This window comes from Homarus americanus, unplaced genomic scaffold (genome assembly GCF_018991925.1).
Source record: "Homarus americanus isolate GMGI-L3 unplaced genomic scaffold, GMGI_Hamer_2.0 scaffold5198, whole genome shotgun sequence".
NCBI lineage: Eukaryota > Metazoa > Arthropoda > Malacostraca > Decapoda > Nephropidae > Homarus > Homarus americanus.
Window position 1 is genome coordinate 752343 of NW_024719086.1, and position 17649 is coordinate 769991.

The 17649-nt window shown below is 39.3% G+C and overlaps 1 protein-coding gene across 5 annotated transcripts in view; it reads left to right on the forward strand.

Annotated features, from left to right (window-relative positions):
• The window catches only part of LOC121859916 (cyclin-dependent kinase-like 2), a 124552-nt gene that overhangs the window by 77905 nt on the left and 28998 nt on the right, over nucleotides 1-17649 (forward strand). The window contains exon 1 of one of the 5 annotated variants that reach the window (XM_042356874.1): nucleotides 4946-5084. The exons of the other annotated variants lie outside the window; for them this stretch is intronic. The gene's annotated coding sequence lies outside the window, so the exon portion shown is untranslated. Of the gene's footprint in view, nucleotides 1-4945; nucleotides 5085-17649 lie in introns of those variants that run through there. 5 annotated transcript variants of the gene reach the window in all.

Below are 17649 nucleotides of genomic sequence, written 5' to 3' on the forward strand. Positions count from 1 at the left end.
CCAGGTGGTGTCCTTGAGTCAGGGCTTTGTTACTACTACTGTGTGTGTGTGTGTGTGTGTGTGTGTATATGTATGTGTGTGTGTGTGTGTGTGTATATGTATGTGTGTGTGTGTGTGTGTGTGTGTGTGTGTGTGTGTGTGTGTGTGTGTGTGTGTGTGTGTGTGTGTGTGTGTGTGTGTGTGTGTGTGTGTGTGTGTGTGTGTGTGTGTATATATAATGCACTCAGGACAGGTGTTGTACTCAACTGAAATACGTGATCACTGTAAATTGATCTTATTCTCAGCTCCATCACGTACTGTACGTGATTGGTTGGTAGAGCACTGGTGACGTACGTGACTGGTTGGTAAATCACTGGTAACGTACGTGATTGGGTGGTAGAGCACTGGTGACGTATGTGACTGGTTGGTAAATCACTGGTAACGTACGTTATTGGGTGGTAGAGCACTGGTGACGTACGTGACTGGTTGGTAAATCACTGGTAACGTACGTGATTGGTTGGTAAATCACTGGTAATGTACGTGATTGGTTGGTAACATACCCTAACCTAAGCTAACTATCTTAAGTTAGGTTCGTATTCCAAGTTAGACACTGTGGCTCTCTACGCATGCACACTGTAACCAAATCCTCCTCCTGGGCACTAAGACCTATAACTCTATAAACAAACTGTGAAATATCGACGCTATAGCAGACATAGCACCATTGTGTTATATACAGTTTATTAATTATTAGGTAATTAAAATAACTTTGTGTTCTTAGAAGGCAATAATTTTGTTCTGAATGTTACTGACCGATAATAACTTTGTGTTCAGTGTTATTGATCTATAATTACTGAGGGAAAAACACCTTTATGTTGTAGTTTGTTATAGATGTAATTACCGTGATGGACAGTATAATTTAGTCAAACAGTAATGAATTATATAGATTTATGAAGTCTTTTGTTTTTACTGTTTTGAATTTATTTAATCTTAATTATAATTTATTAGTTATTGTTATTTAATTGTTATTGTTAGTTATTATTATTATTATTATTATTATTATTATTATTATTATTATTATTATTATTATTATTATTATTATTATTATTATTATTATTATTATTATTATTATTATTATTATTATTATTATTATTATTATTATTGTTGTTGTTGTTGTTGTTGTTATTAATGCTCTGATAGGCCACGAATGTTCTGATGGACCAGTAATATTCTGAGGGTCTGTTAAAAATCAGATGGGCAACTAATGCTCTGATGGGCTACTGTTGCACCTGCCAGTGAGTGACGCTTATCCTTCCCACCTGTGGTCTGATCGGCTGGGGGTCAGATAGGGGGTGAGGGGAGAGAAGGGGTTGTTAGGGGAAGGTGAGGTGGAGGGGAGGGGGTTGCTAGGGGAAGGAGAGGTGGAGGGAAGGAGGCGAGTCAAGTGGAAGAGGGCAGGAGTCAGGGGGAAGGGATAAAGGGAAGGAGGAGAAAATCGAAAGGGGACAAGGGAGAGGAACAGTAAGGGGACAAGGGGAATAGGACTGAAGAAAGGGGGAGTAAGGGCGAGTCAGAGGGAAGGGGACAAACGGAAGGAGGAGTAAAGGGGGAAGGGGTAAAGGAGAGGATGTAAGGGGGACAGGGAATAAGATTGGGAAAGGGGTAGGGTAAGTCAGAGGGAAGGTGGCTGGAGGAAGGGGGAGTAAGGGCAGGTCAGGGGGAAGGGGGTAATGACGCCGTGACTTGGTACCTGTGATTCTCTTCCCGGGGGATCGATACTGCCGCGTTTATTGCTCTATTGGACACCCTGTAATGGACGCCTCGTTGTGGACACCCTGCAGTGGACACCCTGTAGTGGACACCCTGTAATGGACGCCTCGTTGTGGACACCCTGCAGTGGACACCCTGTAGTGGACACCCTGTAGTGGACACCCTGTAATGGACGCCTCGTTGTGGACACCCTGTGGACACCCTGTAGTGACGCCCCCTGTGGACGCCACACTGCAGTGGACACCCTGTAGTGGACACCTGTAGTGGACACCCTGTAGTGGACACCTTGTAGTGGACACCCTGCAGTGGACACCCTGTAGTGGACACCCTGTAGTGGACACCTGTAGTGGACACCCTGTAGTAGACACCCTGTAGTGGACGCCTTGTAGTGGACACCCTGTAGTGGACACCCTGTAGTGGACACCTTGTAATGGACACCCTGTAGTGGACACTCTGTAGTACATACATACATACATACACTGAAATATCTCATCATATGGGTTCAGATTCTCAAAGGTACTTATATAGTTCGCCCCCTCACGCCCCTCCTCTCTTACTTTAGCTACGACACAAAGATAGATTCATCGAAGGACCGTACGTATAATTTGTGATCTTTAACTATTCATTTGATAACCTTTCTAAACGACTCACTTAACCAACCATATATCACTCAAATGTATAGTACTCTGATCTTAATATTTAAGTTGTAAAATAAGTCAATATAGGTTTGATTATTAGTCTATATCTGATAAATCCTATATCATAATCTATCAGAGTTGTGGGATTATATATAAATAGATCTCCGTGACTTTCTCCCGTAAATGACTGATATGCAGTGCCGCCGAACCTTTATCTGAGCCCCCTGATGAACGTTGCTCATAAATCTAGATCAGAGATAGAAAGCTCGAGACATTTACCTTTAGTGTATTCTTCGCTTAGCTCTTTGTTGTCCCCTAGCATTCAATAAACCCAGGGATCGCAGGTGTAAATAAAACAGATGATGATTCAGGTAAATTACATTTTTCTGTCTAAAAGATTTGTAGCGTAAATAAACTCAATTAAAGTTCGAATTCATGTAACCAATTTGATTTCCTTTTGATTAAATTTCATATGAGGTTTTAATTCATGTGGTTAAGTTATTTATTTTTACTTTTTGTTAATAAATTTCCCTAAGATGATGCTCTGAGCCTCGTCATGAACCACAGGACTTATCGTAAGCAATATCAGGGTTCAGGCCAGCGAGGTAATCGTTTTGCTGCCTTGAGTCACGAACAGTTGCCTGTCTGCTGGGACAACTACACCACATTGGTTCTGTATAAATAATGTAATATTTCTTATCTACATATTTTCCTCTGAATATAGAACATCCTATGTCAAAGATTTGCTGAGAGAATAGTCTGGAGACACGACAGATCTTGTTTATAAATGTATGTGTATTAATGGATATCAAGCTCTCAGGGTTGAAGCAGTTATCCTCAGTGTGTGTATGGTATGTTTCTCATGATAAGCTCCCCAGAACGATGTCTGATAACCCTGTAAATATAAAAACACAGCCACACGCTTGTACAGTTTATTGAACACAACTCGCGTGTCTGTAATCATAGGGAAAGGTAAATCTCTGAAATGGAATCTTAAATATATTATAGACTCTTACAGTGTGTTGCTTTATAGCCAAGAGGTTCCGTTGGCGCCCCCAGACAGTCGTTTACGCATTATCACACAATACACGTTGCCATGACTCCCTGCTATCCTCTGGTGTCACGAACAGGCGGGGCAAAATCAGAGAGCGTCACGACTGGCCGAATGCATACAGTTTTCTGAATAAATAAGTAGACAAATAACTTACAGTATACCTGGCGGAGAAGTTACGTCTAATATTGAATAGTTTAAACGATTTATAAGACTGCAGACGGTTCCCCTGTTGTTATATATAGGACACTAGATATACGGTTGGGGAGGGGTGGTCGAAGGCTGCAGAGACGCTGTTTCACTCGCCAATGCAAACCTGGGAAAATATCGTTTAAGTGTATTTGTCATTTTATTTCATTCGGCAACAAATTTCAATAAGATTACATTAATTGTATAGTAGATATTTACTGTTTACGCTAATTTCAAAATTAAATTATTCACAAATGAAATAGGATAATGGCTCCATCAGAGGTCTTTATTGGGTAATTAACTAATAAGATCAGGTAGTTGTGACCTGAGTGAATGCACACAACATTCTCACCTGATCCTTTGCATATTTGGCAAGCCACTAATTAGACAGCGTGTCTTTATTTCCGACAGTGTTGCATTGTTCCTTGAACTTTGCAACAGCGAGGGTTAAGGAAACGAGGTAGAGAAGTGTGTGTTGACCCCGGGCGCCAAATAACTTATGTTGTGGCCTGACATTTCGACTCATTTTTATTACTTGTCGGTTTTTACACACTGTACACGCTGCTCTGTCGGATATTTCAGATTCATTTAATAGCATCAATTTCTTTGTACATCAGCCAGCGAGTCGTCCAGATGTATGGTAATAAAGTTGTTTTATATATTTTTTCTCAAGAGTATATACAATACTCTTTGATACCTACTATTGTGTTTCTGTCTCAAAGTTTAATTTAATTGACTACTCACAACCGTCGTTCGCAAGTGAATATACCTCGTGTCTATGTATATGGCAACGGAGGAAACTTATTACGTCGCACTACAGGGAACGAAAAAGAACATTTACGATAATTTTATTCATGTTAAACCAAAATCATCTTGTATTGTTCTCAGGTCAATCATGGAACTAAGAATTCATCACAAGAATCAGAAGGTAAAATTACTATCGAACGCCTCAATATGATTCCTATTAAAACTTGTTATTTTGGTTTTAACTCGTGACGGTATGTAACACAGATGGGGATTGGCTTTGGGTCTTAAGGTAAACGCTGATTGGCTGTCTCTGTAACTCCCGGATGTTAAATTTAACCTCGGCTTCTGGGATATTTTAGAAATCATACAACTTAGTTTTAATTCTTTAACACCGTGTGCATGATAATTACCCTCATTAAACTACAATTAAGAGAAGGTTAGAAGTAATTAAGGATGTTAAAAGTAATGCCGGAATTAGGTATTTGATGTTAATAAATGTTGTCTTGTATGGGAAATTAAGAAGGTTTTGTTAGTTTCATATATTATTTTTATGGATGTTTTAAAATTTACGTTTTTTTTTTCAACCATCATGACTGGGAGATATATCATGGCGGCTGTGAGATATTTAACCCAAGCGACTGAGGAGGCTTTTATTCCTGAAGGATGAACACGAGAGACCTCATCCTCCCTCCCTCCTTCTCTACATCCTAGACGTGAGATATCTCTTGCTTGGTCACGCATGAGACATAATTCTCCTCTTAATGGCTCGTGTCTCTGCCTCCGTATAATTATCTCAATTATGAAACAGAAAAAAAAATCTAAAATTGATGCCTTAAGCGTGTAGTATGATAATTGATTCTTATATGACAATTAATTACTTAGTGATTCGTATGATAATTACTTAGCGTGTTAGTCTTGCCGTCTGTCTGTCTGTCTGTCTGCCTGTCTTTCTTTTCGCCTTTCCGTCTGACTCATATTTTTTATTTTTCGTTCTTCCGTTTTTTCCCGTCCGTGTGTGTGTGTGTGTGTGTGTGTGTGTGTGTGTGTGTGTGTGTGAAGTTCCCGACAATTATCCACAACAGACACATACACAAACACGCACACATACATACAAACACAGACACAAACACAGACACAGACACAGACATCTAGGACTCATTAGCACTTGTGTCTATGGTAATATACGAGTCTTGATAAGTCATTTTATAAGTGAGGGACTTTAGCGACTAACTTATAACGAAACTAAGGGACATAGCGAATGACCAGGGAACGAAATACAACGAGAATACAAGATATATCAACTGCAGGTAACGAAAACGGAAGGATTTATAGTGAATACGTGACGGGTTAATAACGGAACTCGGATATACTGGGTGGAATAGCGTGCTAACCAACAAGGAATTAGTGGAGCTTGATTGAATAGGGTGGCGGTGTTCCTGTTCGTCCAGCCGTCAGACAGAGTGATGGATAGTTGCTACTCTCTCTCTCTCTCTCTCTCTCTCTCTCTCTCTCTCTCTCTCTCTCTCTCTCTCTCTCTCTCTCTCTCTCTCCACCCTTTTTATTCAGAGTTGGTTTTGTATTCTGTCACATTTTCTCTCTTTCATTCTTTCTTTCTCTCTTTCATTTTTTCCTCTTTCATTATTTCTTTCTTTCTTTCTGTCTTTAATCGTTCCTTTCTCTCTCTTATTATATCTTCCTCTCTCTCTTTCATTCTCTCACTTTTTCTCAGATAATTTTTTTCACTCAAGACTGTTATTTCTGAGTCATAAAAATCCTCACTACAAGATCCTTTTAAGAATCCGGGAACTGGATGACAGAAGAGGAAGAGAGAGAATCACTTGTATGACCCAACCAACACAGGGTCTGGCGTTCCCTACTGACCATTTACTGTCGGTGTGAGAGCCGCTGGAAGCACCTGAGCCCCGTGATACAGAGCAATTAGCACCGTGGTTAATATTAATGAACAACCATCACTGTCTTTGTAATTAGCAGTTCCTGGCAGCTACAGAAATAACCCTAATGGGGGTGGGTAGGTGGGGGGGGGGTATATATAGTTTGGACATCTGTTTGTTTGTGTTTGTTTGTTTTTTGGTTGGGAAGTCTTCGTTATATATTGAAACACAACCGCTTTGAATCTCATTGGCATCTCGACACTCTTTTGTTTTGTGGGATAGTATTCACCTTCTTGTTGTTGTCCTTAGCGACTTGAGTCCTGAAGCACCGGTAACTCAGTCAGTTTCTACACTCGATAATAACATTTATATATCCAGAAAGTTATTCCTTCTTTTGTAAACTGTCTCGCCTCCTCCACCAGCTCACCCATCCTCCTTTACTGTCCGTCATCAGGTCAGCAGGCAAAGGGAGGATATTTCATGATAATTCTGTATCTATCTTGCTTGTTTCTCTGGGAGGTATTTTAGGCTGCTTGATGACCAACGAAGATGAAATTTAGACACATTACTGACTGACTCTTATTGTACACCTCCTTCCCTTCCTCACATCACACGTTGCTCCACACCTCCTTCCTTCCCTCCCTCACATCACACGTTGCTCCACACCTCCTTCCTTCCCTTCCTCACATCACACGTTGCTCCACACCTCCTTCCTTTCCTCCCTCACATCACACGTTGCTCCACACCTCCTTCCTTCCCTCCCTCACATCACACGTTGCTCCACACCTCCTTCCCTTCCTCACATCACACGTTGATCCACACCTCCTTCCTTTCCTTCCTCACATCATACGTTGCTCCACACCTTCCCTCCCTCCTTCCTCCATCACCCCGTTGCTCCCTCCTTCCTTCCCTCCCTCACATCACACGTTGCTCCACACCTCCTTCCCTTCCTCACATCACACGTTGATCCACACCTCCTTCCTTTCCTTCCTCACATCATACGTTGCTCCACACCTTCCCTCCCTCCCTCACATCATAAAATACTGGTAACTTTTTCTTATGAGTGATCGAGCGTCCGAATTCACAAAAAGTTAATACGTTACTTTTGTTCCATAAACATATATCATGTAAACGCAGGGTCTCAGTGTCATATTGTTGCCATAGTGGACATTGTTTTTATGTATAAGCTTAATTTCAATGCCATAGTAGACATTCTTTTCATTTTAAGCTTAATTTCGATGCCATAGTGGACATTATTTTCATTTTAAGCTTAATTTCGATGCCATAGTGGACATTATTTTAATTATAAGCTTAATTTCGATGCCATAGTGGACATTATTTTCATTTTAAGCTTAATTTCGATGCCATAGTAGACATTATTTTAATTTTAAGCTTAATTTCAATGCCATAGTGGACATTATTTTCATTTTAAGCTTAATTTCGATGCCATAGTGGATATTATTTTCAGTTTAAGCTTGCCTGAGTAAGATAGGTGTTGTATTATATAGTTTACGAGGAAAATTCCATATATACATCTTTGAGAATCCAGACCATGTATTTAGGATGCGAGGAATATGAACTAGATACTAAACATACACACATAAAATTATACATACCTTTTATCAATGTTTAAATAAGGCATTAGATAATATGAGACGGTGTATAATTTCCTTCTTGTGGTAAAAACAATATTCTTAATTGTGTTTTAAATCATTCTAAGGCAAATTTATAGATATTAAACTGTTAGTGATTACTGAAGATTGAAGGACAGAGAAGTAGTGAGAGAATTTACGTGTTTAATGGCTATACTTAACTACAAAATGACCTTGTTTCAGGCCACAGACACAACTCTGACTGCTGCATAGATCTATAATACCAAATGCGGGAAAGAGTTATAATGTCTTTTAAATGTGTAAGAGAATCGGAGTTTATTTCTGGAAGTATAAATTGTTGTTGTGGTGGCAGGCGATGTGATGCTCTTTTGTTTATTTATCACAGTGAAATTAGAGCCGAACTTCAATGTATGTTTCTCGTTACTTACAGAGACGTGTTTTATAATATCTCTGCATGGGAAGTTGACACCTCCTTTTTTCCAGGTTTATTTGTGTTTTCTTCTTCTTCTTCTTCTTCTTCTTCTTCTTCTTCTTCTTCTTCTTCTTCTTCTTCTTCTTCTTCCTTCTTTCTTCTTCTTCCTCATTCTCCTCCTGGTTCATGTCAACCAATCCACTTCTACATTTACTATTATTATTATTTACATGCTTCACTATATCACAAACGCTATAGTACCCAAACTCAGTATATCACGGTTCTTATAGTTCAATTTGTTTTCTTTCTACGCCATATGAATCACTTTAGTTACCTGTAATTATCGGTGGCGTTATGTTGAGTATCGGCCCGGTAGGTAGGTAGGTAGGAGCCTCAGTGTCTGTATTTATGCCAGAGGTCATAACATATACGCCAGCAGTACTGTCACACACGCACATACCTACAGTACATACATACATACATACATACATACATACCTCATTAACTCTCTTCCCATCGCCCCTCCCCTTTACTCCCTTTCCCCCTTCCCCTCCACTCCCCCCTTCCACTCCCTTCCACTCCCTTCCCTCTCCCCTCTCTGGACAAGCAACAAACGAGCCTTCAGCATGACAAGTGACGATGTAGTTTGGTCATCTGACAAATTTTCACTGGGTCGTACAGGTAATTGTGTAGTGTTCAGTAATATTTTCCTACACCTCGAATATTTTTATTTATTTTTTTCGTATTTGGTAATTATGATAAAATTTCACCTTTTGGATATGTTTATTTTTTTATTGGTTGTTTTATATCTTCAATATGTAATTACCTAAACTAACCTGTATTTGTATGGATATTCCTAAATAACTCACCTGAGCCGGACTACCTAACTACGTGTACAGGTAACATGCGTGACTTACCTGTATCTCATTATAGGATTTTGGTGGTTTTTGTTACACCAAGTTCCGCCAACTAGTGCCTGAGGATCAATCGCTGGTGTTCCTTACCATGCTAGAGAGTGTCTGATGTACGGTCAGACGCTACACTGATACCTCTTGGCGGTGATAATGGTCTTCTTATTGTCTTGAGATTTCTTAGTGGAATATTTTTTTTATTGTGTGTGTGTGTGTGTGTGTGTGTGTGTGTGTGTGTGTGTGTGTGTGTGTGTGTGTGTGTGTTTTGCTAGACTGTTTTATATTGTTAAATCTTCGTTACACTTAATAATAAAAAATATGAAAAAATATACAGACGCGTTTTTTTTAGTTTGGGTTGTGTTTTGAAGTTCCCGTTTACTATAAAAAAAAGTCATTATTCTGTAATCAACAAAACATTTATTATTATTATTATTACTATTATTATTATTATTATTATTATTATTATTATTATTATTATTATTATTATTATTATTATTATTATTATTATTATTATTATTATTATTATTATTATTATTATTATTATTATTATTATTATTATTATTATTATTATTATTATTATTATTATTATTATTATTATTATTATTATTATTATTAATATTAATATTATAATATTATTATTATTATTATTATTATTATTATTATTATTATTATTATTATTATTATTATTATTATTATTATTATTATTATTATTATTATTATTGTTATTATTATTATTATTATTATTATTATTATTATTATTATTGTTATTATTATTATTATTATTATTATTGTTATTATTATTATTGTTATTATTATTATTATTATTATTATTATTATTATTATTATTATTATTATTATTATTATTATTATTATTATTATTATTATTATTATTATTATTATTATTATTATTATTATTATTATTATTATTATTATTATTATTGCTTTTGTTGTTGTTGTTGTTGTTGTTGTTGTTGTTGTTGTTGTTGTTGCTGCTGCTCTCATGACCCAGGACATAATTAATGCCATAAACATCATGAAGGAATTGACATTACCATTAAGAAGGTAATCAACATTTGAGTGTAAGTGGCTAGCAATCGTTTCAGGTAACTCACTTACCCCTGAGGCGGAAGGACTGTTTATGTCCGTGAGTTAATTTACCATTACGCCACTTAACAGTTGACTAACCAGTGGGGTAGTTGGTCTGTTGTGTGTTCCTTGGGTTATGAGTTTTATTGTACAGTGTTAGTACAGTAGGAAACTGGAGGAGTACCCGGGGGAAACTGGAGGAGTACCCGGGGGAAACTGGAGGAGTACCCGGGGGAAACTGGACGGGTACCCGGAGGAAACTGGACGAGTACCCGGAGGAAACTGGACGAGTACCCGGAGGAAACTGGACGAGTACCCGGAGGAAACTGAACGAGTACCCGGAGGAAACTGGACGAGTACCCTGAGGAAACTGAACGAGTACCCGGAGGAAACTGGACGAGTACCCTGAGGAAACTGGACGAGTACCCGGAGGAAACTGGACGAGTACCCATAGGAAACATGCATTATTTGATGGAGTCACATTGGATAACACCACAATTGTCGACTGTGAACCAAACTAATAAGCCTTACTGAATATACAAAATGTGGCTGTAAGTTTCACCTTCAGTCTGTTTAATATTACGAGTCTTTCAGTCTTAAGTCTGTTGAATGCACTAGTCTTTCACCTCTTAAGCCTGATGGATAATACTTGTCATTTACTCATTCTCACGTCAAAAAACATGTCCCACTATTGCGTCTCTGGGTCTGTTCACCTTCTCTTATATTTTATTTTTTTTCAGGACAAGGTCAAAAATAGTCTCTTAAAATATAGGACAAGAAAAAAAAAAAATTATATCCTTCGTGAGTTGGGGTCAAGTTAGGTTCACTATCCGTCATCATTAGGCCCATGGGTCTAGGCTGAAGATTCTCAAGACGACGTACACGAAATTTCTCTGTCCCTATCCCCCCCCACCTCTCCCCTCCCATCTAGCCTCTATTCCCCATCCCTCTCCCCAGTTCCCCTTTCCTACTACCTCCACTCCTTCTATCATCTTCTCCTTTCCCATTTCCTCCCTCTTTTTGACCCTTCCCCTTACCACCTCCCTCCCTCTCTCCTCCCACCTCCTGAATTCTTAGATGTAGTTGAGGTGTTGGAGTGGTGATGGTGTTAGTGGTGGTGATGGTGGTAGTGGTGGTGATGGTGATAGTGGTGGTGATGGTGTAGTGGTGGTGATGGTGTAGTGGTGGTGATGGTGGTAGTGGTGGTGATGGTGGTAGTGGTGGTGATGGTGGTAGTGGTGGTGATGGTGATAGTGGTGGTGATGGTGGTAGTGGTGGGTGATGGTGGTAGTGGTGGTGATGGTGTTAGTGGTGGTGATGGTGGCAGTGGTGTGATGGTGGTAGTGGTGTGATGGTAGTGGCGGTGGTGGTGGTAGTGGCGTGTGGTTGTGGTGGTGGTAGTGGTTGATGGAATGGTGGTGATGTAGTAGTAGTGATGGTGGTAGTGGTGGTGATGGTGGTAGTGGTGGTGATGGTGGTAGTGGTGGTGATGGTAGTAGCGTTGGTGATGATGGTGGTAGTAGTGTGGTATGGTAGTGGTGGTAGGGGTGTACAGTAACACCTTTAACCATCCAACATTTACTAATGGGTCACTTCGTCTAGGGTGAGAGGGTAAGGTGCTTCATCAACCTCCAGGAAGGAAGGTTGTGATTAATTTTTGACGATTTAATACAAATAATAACAGAGCAGACCCTCATAACCTCCTCCACCCCCACATCACTGTCCTCCAAACCTAACCTAACCAATTTCCCTACGAATTTGTTGCAATATAGTGAAATGCCACAGTGTAATTACCTCGGCGAAAACTTACATACTTGAAAGGACGAAAGAGCTGCGGTGGCAAGGTGTTGAATGTGAGTTACATCCCTAGTAGGACACTGGTTCGACTACGAAACTAAGAGTATTTTCATTATACACTGCCTGTATCCTCTAACATTCGTACGCTTTTTTTTTCCTTGTAATTGAAGGGATGTGGAAACACCTAACTACCTCACGATAAAAAGATGAAGTCATGAAGGATCTTTAAGTGAATTTTTCCCTCGTAAGTTTTTTTTTCTTCAGCAATTTAATGTAGCTGAATGATGCAAATTTAGCGGGTGACAATGGCTTCAAAAATTCACTGGGACTCTACTAGACAACCGTTCGTTCTAAGAGGCTGTCTGAATATTTGTTCATCGTTTGGCATAACAACATAACAACATAACAAACATAACCTAGACTATGATCATTTAATCAAACTTAACTAAATCTATCCTGACAAGACCCAAACTACACTAAACATTACGAGACAAATAAGACACTATACTCTTAATGGCGTGATATATAGACAAGACCTATTAGAGCCCCACAATATAGACAGCCACAGACACGAACCATTATAGACAACGAAAATATTTGTCAACTCTTATGAACTTTAATAACAGAGGAAATAGATAATCCTCAACGGTAGAAAAAAATAGTAATAATAAAAAAAATCTTGAATGATTATTAATTTTTTGTTTACGGTTTAGAAGTTAAAAATGACTCGAATGAAATGATAGAAAATTGATAAACGATAAAGGAATGAGACAAAGATAAAGGTGGTATTAACAAGACAAAGTCCAGGATTTATTATAGACATTATTGATGAAATATTAATGAAAAATGAATGTTATCGGTAAAGATTTATTGTTTATTTTAGTTTATTTTAGTTTATTTTATGATAAAAAATTATTCTTATACTGTTTTTATTTCCTTTGGCTACAGATAATTTAATATTTGTTTATTGGTATAATTTTAATGAATAATACACAATAAATTATTCATTACGGTGACTCTGTGCCAGACCGACATATGTGCCATCATTAAAGGGTGTTTTATCGTCGTGTAAGTATTGGTCAGTGTTTACGTTTGTCCCTAATGGTAAAATATATACACCTGGTGCTGGATAATAATAAGTCAACTCACGGTCGTTCTAATATACGGCAATTTGTGCTATAAGGAGAAGCAGAACCAATTAGAAGCCTGTTTGAGAGAATTGTGGATGTAATTGGTGAGTTGACTGCCTCTTTATCAGTGGTCCAGAAATACATGACTCCTTTAACTTTGACCTTTAACTAATATATATATTGACCTGCCACAAGGATACAGTATAACGCTGACTCATCTTTTAGCGACTTTGAATTCATATTACTTATAGTGTGTGTGTGTGTGTGTGTGTGTGTGTGTGTGTGTGTGTGTGTGTGTGTGTATTCGTGCTTGTGAGAGTGCAGTTACCTCTGCATCGTGAAACATCTGTGTGTACACATGTGTGTGTGTGCGCGCGCGCCTCTTCGTGCGTGTAAGAGTGCAGTTACCTCAGCATCGTGAAACATCTGTGTGCACATGTGTGTGTCTGTGTGTGTGACAACAAGGAATTATACAGTCATGCATATTTACTAGTGTTGCTGATGTGACTTATCCCTCTCTTTATCTCCCCAATAAGTCTCTTCCTTCCATCCTTCCTTCCTTCCTTCCATTACCCTTCTTCGCTCCTACCCTCAATCTCACCTACCCTCCCTCCTTCCCTTCCTTCTTGCTTCCTCCCTCTCTCCCTAACACCTTCCGTCTCACTCTCCCTCCCTTCCTCTCCTTGCCTCTCATCCTCCTTCCTTCCCTGCCTTCCTCCCTCTCCCTACCTTCCATCCTCCGTCTTACTCTCCCTCCCTCCCTCCTTCTCCCTGCCTCCCCTTCCCTCCTGCAGGCAAGATTATACCCCGCCTAACTAACATGACACAACAATTACAGCGCGCCTTACTGTGCGTGTCTGTCTCACGTGGATGGCGACACTTGTCCACCAATATATTTCCTATTTCTTTTTCACAGGCTATTACATTATTCCTCGCCTCATATATAAGTTGTTATTTATCCTGAATAACGTTACTGTTCATAAAATTCATGTTATTTTTTATTTATATTCCATTTTGTAACACTATGGGAAAGTGTCAACAAATAATTTTTATAAAAAGACGTAATTTTTTCTCCGCTTTTATGATTTAACCAAGAAAATTTGACTTAAGCTCTAAGACAGTATTAGTAGAATGTTTGTACAGACACGCGACTAAACTTCCTGAACTCTTGGTAATATCTGACCATTTACTTCTCGGTCACTTATCTATTAACGCTGCTTTTCATCACGTTATGTCGGGATCACAAAATCGAAAAACATTAAAACAAAGAAAAATATGAGAAAATACGATATAATTTCAACTCCCTTCACCCATACGCAAGGTAGCACCAAGTGTCCAGGGAATTGTGTGAGAGGCGAGTGTAGATACCGTTATCGAGGCTACTGCTGCTGCTACCACTAACCTGAAACTCCTATTCTGATAATTTGGGTGAATTTTGATACATATACACTACTAACCCCGCATAAACATTGAATATAAACGATGATAATAATAGAAAAAAATAAAAACTGACACACACACACACACACACACACACACACACACACACACACACACACACAATTAATGCTCACCATATCAATCATAATTATAATCAACCCGGTGTTATGAATCTACAGTTATCCCTAAATGGCTATTGTTATCTTAGTGTCAATAACACATTTAATATCATCTAATGTGTGTGCAACTTTTTTTAACTTAATGTACACACACACATATACACGCACACACAAACACATGCACACATACATATTTTACACACACACACACAAATACATGAATACACAAGCACATGCACACACCAACACACACATACGCACACACACACTCAAACACGCACACACGCACACAAAAAGAGTATAGTGTTCACGCAATCGATTTTATATTAATCTCTCTACTGTTTCTTAATTAAATATATTCCCCTCTGACAATTATCCAATTATATTGTTCATTTTCTCCCATTGTATCATTAACATTGTTCTCTGTTCACGATATAACATTTATCCTTCCTTACTAAGAACAGTAATAACTTTATATAACAGACTAGTTGGATATGAAAGTCCGTTATATCAAAGGTCCGTTATATGTGAAACCCACACACACACACACACACACACACACACACACACACACACACACACACACCGTCAATTGCAAGATTCAGACATACACCAAAAGTCATTATTCTATCTATCTATCTAGCTATCTATCTATCTATCTATCTATCTATCTATCTATCTATCTAATCTACCATTCCTAATAACAATAAACAATCTCTATCATTCTACCATAACTATACCAACTCTATAACTATCTACTATGAGTCAAGCCGGCCATTGTACTACCATTCACCCTGGGAGTCACACTAATAGGGAGTCGTCCCATGGTAGGTGTTCCAAGGGGGTTAATCTGAACTAATGTATCTCTTCATTACCAAGTTGGGGTGTTGGTTGAGGGGGTGAGGAGAGTAAGGAGAAGGATAAAAGGGTGATGGGAGGGAGAAAGGAAGGGTAAAGGGAGATGGATTGGTGAAAAGAAGAGGAGGGGGAGGGGAGAGCAGAAAGAATTGAATAGGAGAGATAGAGAGGGGAAAATGGGTGACAGGAGTGGGGAAGTGAGGGGAGGAGGAGAGGGGATGGAAATTGGGTAATGAGTGGTGGGAGGAGGGGGAAGGAATGAGGAATGGGGAAAGAAGAGGAGAGGGATGGGTGAGGGAGGGAAGAGTGAGGAGGAGGGTTTGGGAGGTGAGAAGTTTTGGGGAGACTAAAGGGAAATGGAAGAGTTAATAGTCTCTCGTGTAATACGTCTCACCAACATCGGTGTTTAACATTTACTTACTACCAACAGGAGTGTAATTAATAGGAACTGATATAGCCAGCCAAGGAGGAATGGCATTAATGGGTTCGTCTGGGGTGATTAAGACATTCAGTTTCAAGAGATCTGCAACACTTTTATAAAGCCACGCCACAAGGAGAGTCTTTTGTGGAAGGTTGGCGAGATGGTCGGGATTACTTAGAATATCAACTCGGTTTGAGCTGTAGTTTGGGGACCATTGTTCCTCAAAACTTTGACACAAAACATGGTATTAAGTAGAGCTATCCTCTCAGATAGGGAGGGCAGTCCGAGCTCTTTCCTCATGTTTACAGTTCTGGTAGATTTGGGGCATCCTAGAATGATACACATGGCTTCATTTTGTACTACATCAAGGCTGTTGAGTTGTTTAGTCGGAATGTCACAAGATGGAGAGCATGATAGTCAACTACAGATCGAATGATGTGAAGATAGAAAGTACGAGCATAAGTGATGTTAATTCCATAGCTCTTACCAACAAGGGTTCTGGGGTTTAATGCACTGCAGTAGTTTGGCACGAATGTTGCAAAGGCATGCTGTTAATGTTAAAGTTAAGAGGCAGAGGGTGAGCAGGACAAGACTTGAGGACCCTCGTCTTGTCAACAGATATTATGAGACCACATTCCACAGTCCTCCGAGCAAATTCATCCAGCAAGGCTTGAAGCCTGGGCTTGGTCTGTGTCATAATGCAGATATCATCAGTATAACATATTACAGTCTCGTTTGGCTGAACTGGAATGTCAGCAATAAGCTTGTGCATCAGTACATTAAAGAGTATATGACTTAACACTTCTCCCTGAGGCGTGCCAAACTCAAATGATCTCCTTCTGGCACTTTTAACTCCCCTAAACAGAACACTGGCATACCTGTTGGACAGATAACCCTTTATCCATGTCAGGAGGTTACCTTGGATGCCAAAATTAGCTAGGTCTATGAAGGCTGTTTGTGTCTTATATTTTGAGTGAACAAGATATTCTGCAAACCATGTCTGTGTGCTGCGCCCGGGCATGAACCCAAACAGACTAGGGGCGAGTTTGTCTTTGACTTGAAACATGAGACGGTTTAGAACAACTCTTTCAAGGACTTTACACATACAGGATGTGAGTGCAATGGACCTGAAGTTTAGAGAGTTAGCTTTAGGGATTGGTACTATGTTTCCTTGAGTCCATGTCTTTGGCAGAATACCTTGACTTAAGGAGAGAGAGGGAGATGTGGTGGGAGAGAAGGATAAGGGAAAAAAGAATTGGGATAAGAGAAACCGAAGCGAGAGAGGGGGAGGAAATGAGAGAGACTTAAAGACAAGAGGGAAACAGATAAAAGAGATGTGGTTAAAAAAAGTGAGAGGTAAGTGACAGGGGAAGAGAAATAAGGAATGAGAGTGAAAAGAAGATTGAGAGGGAGGGGAAGAGGTGAGAGGAGAGGAAGAGGGAATAGAAGGGAAGAGAGAGGGGAGAGAGAGAATAAAAAGAAAGTAGAGGAGAGGATAGGGTCCGAATGAATATCTGACGGGAGTAATGGATGTAGAGAGGGTCGAAGAGGGGACAGAAGGAAAAGGTCAAGAGGAAGAACGGGGTAAGAGGGATAAGA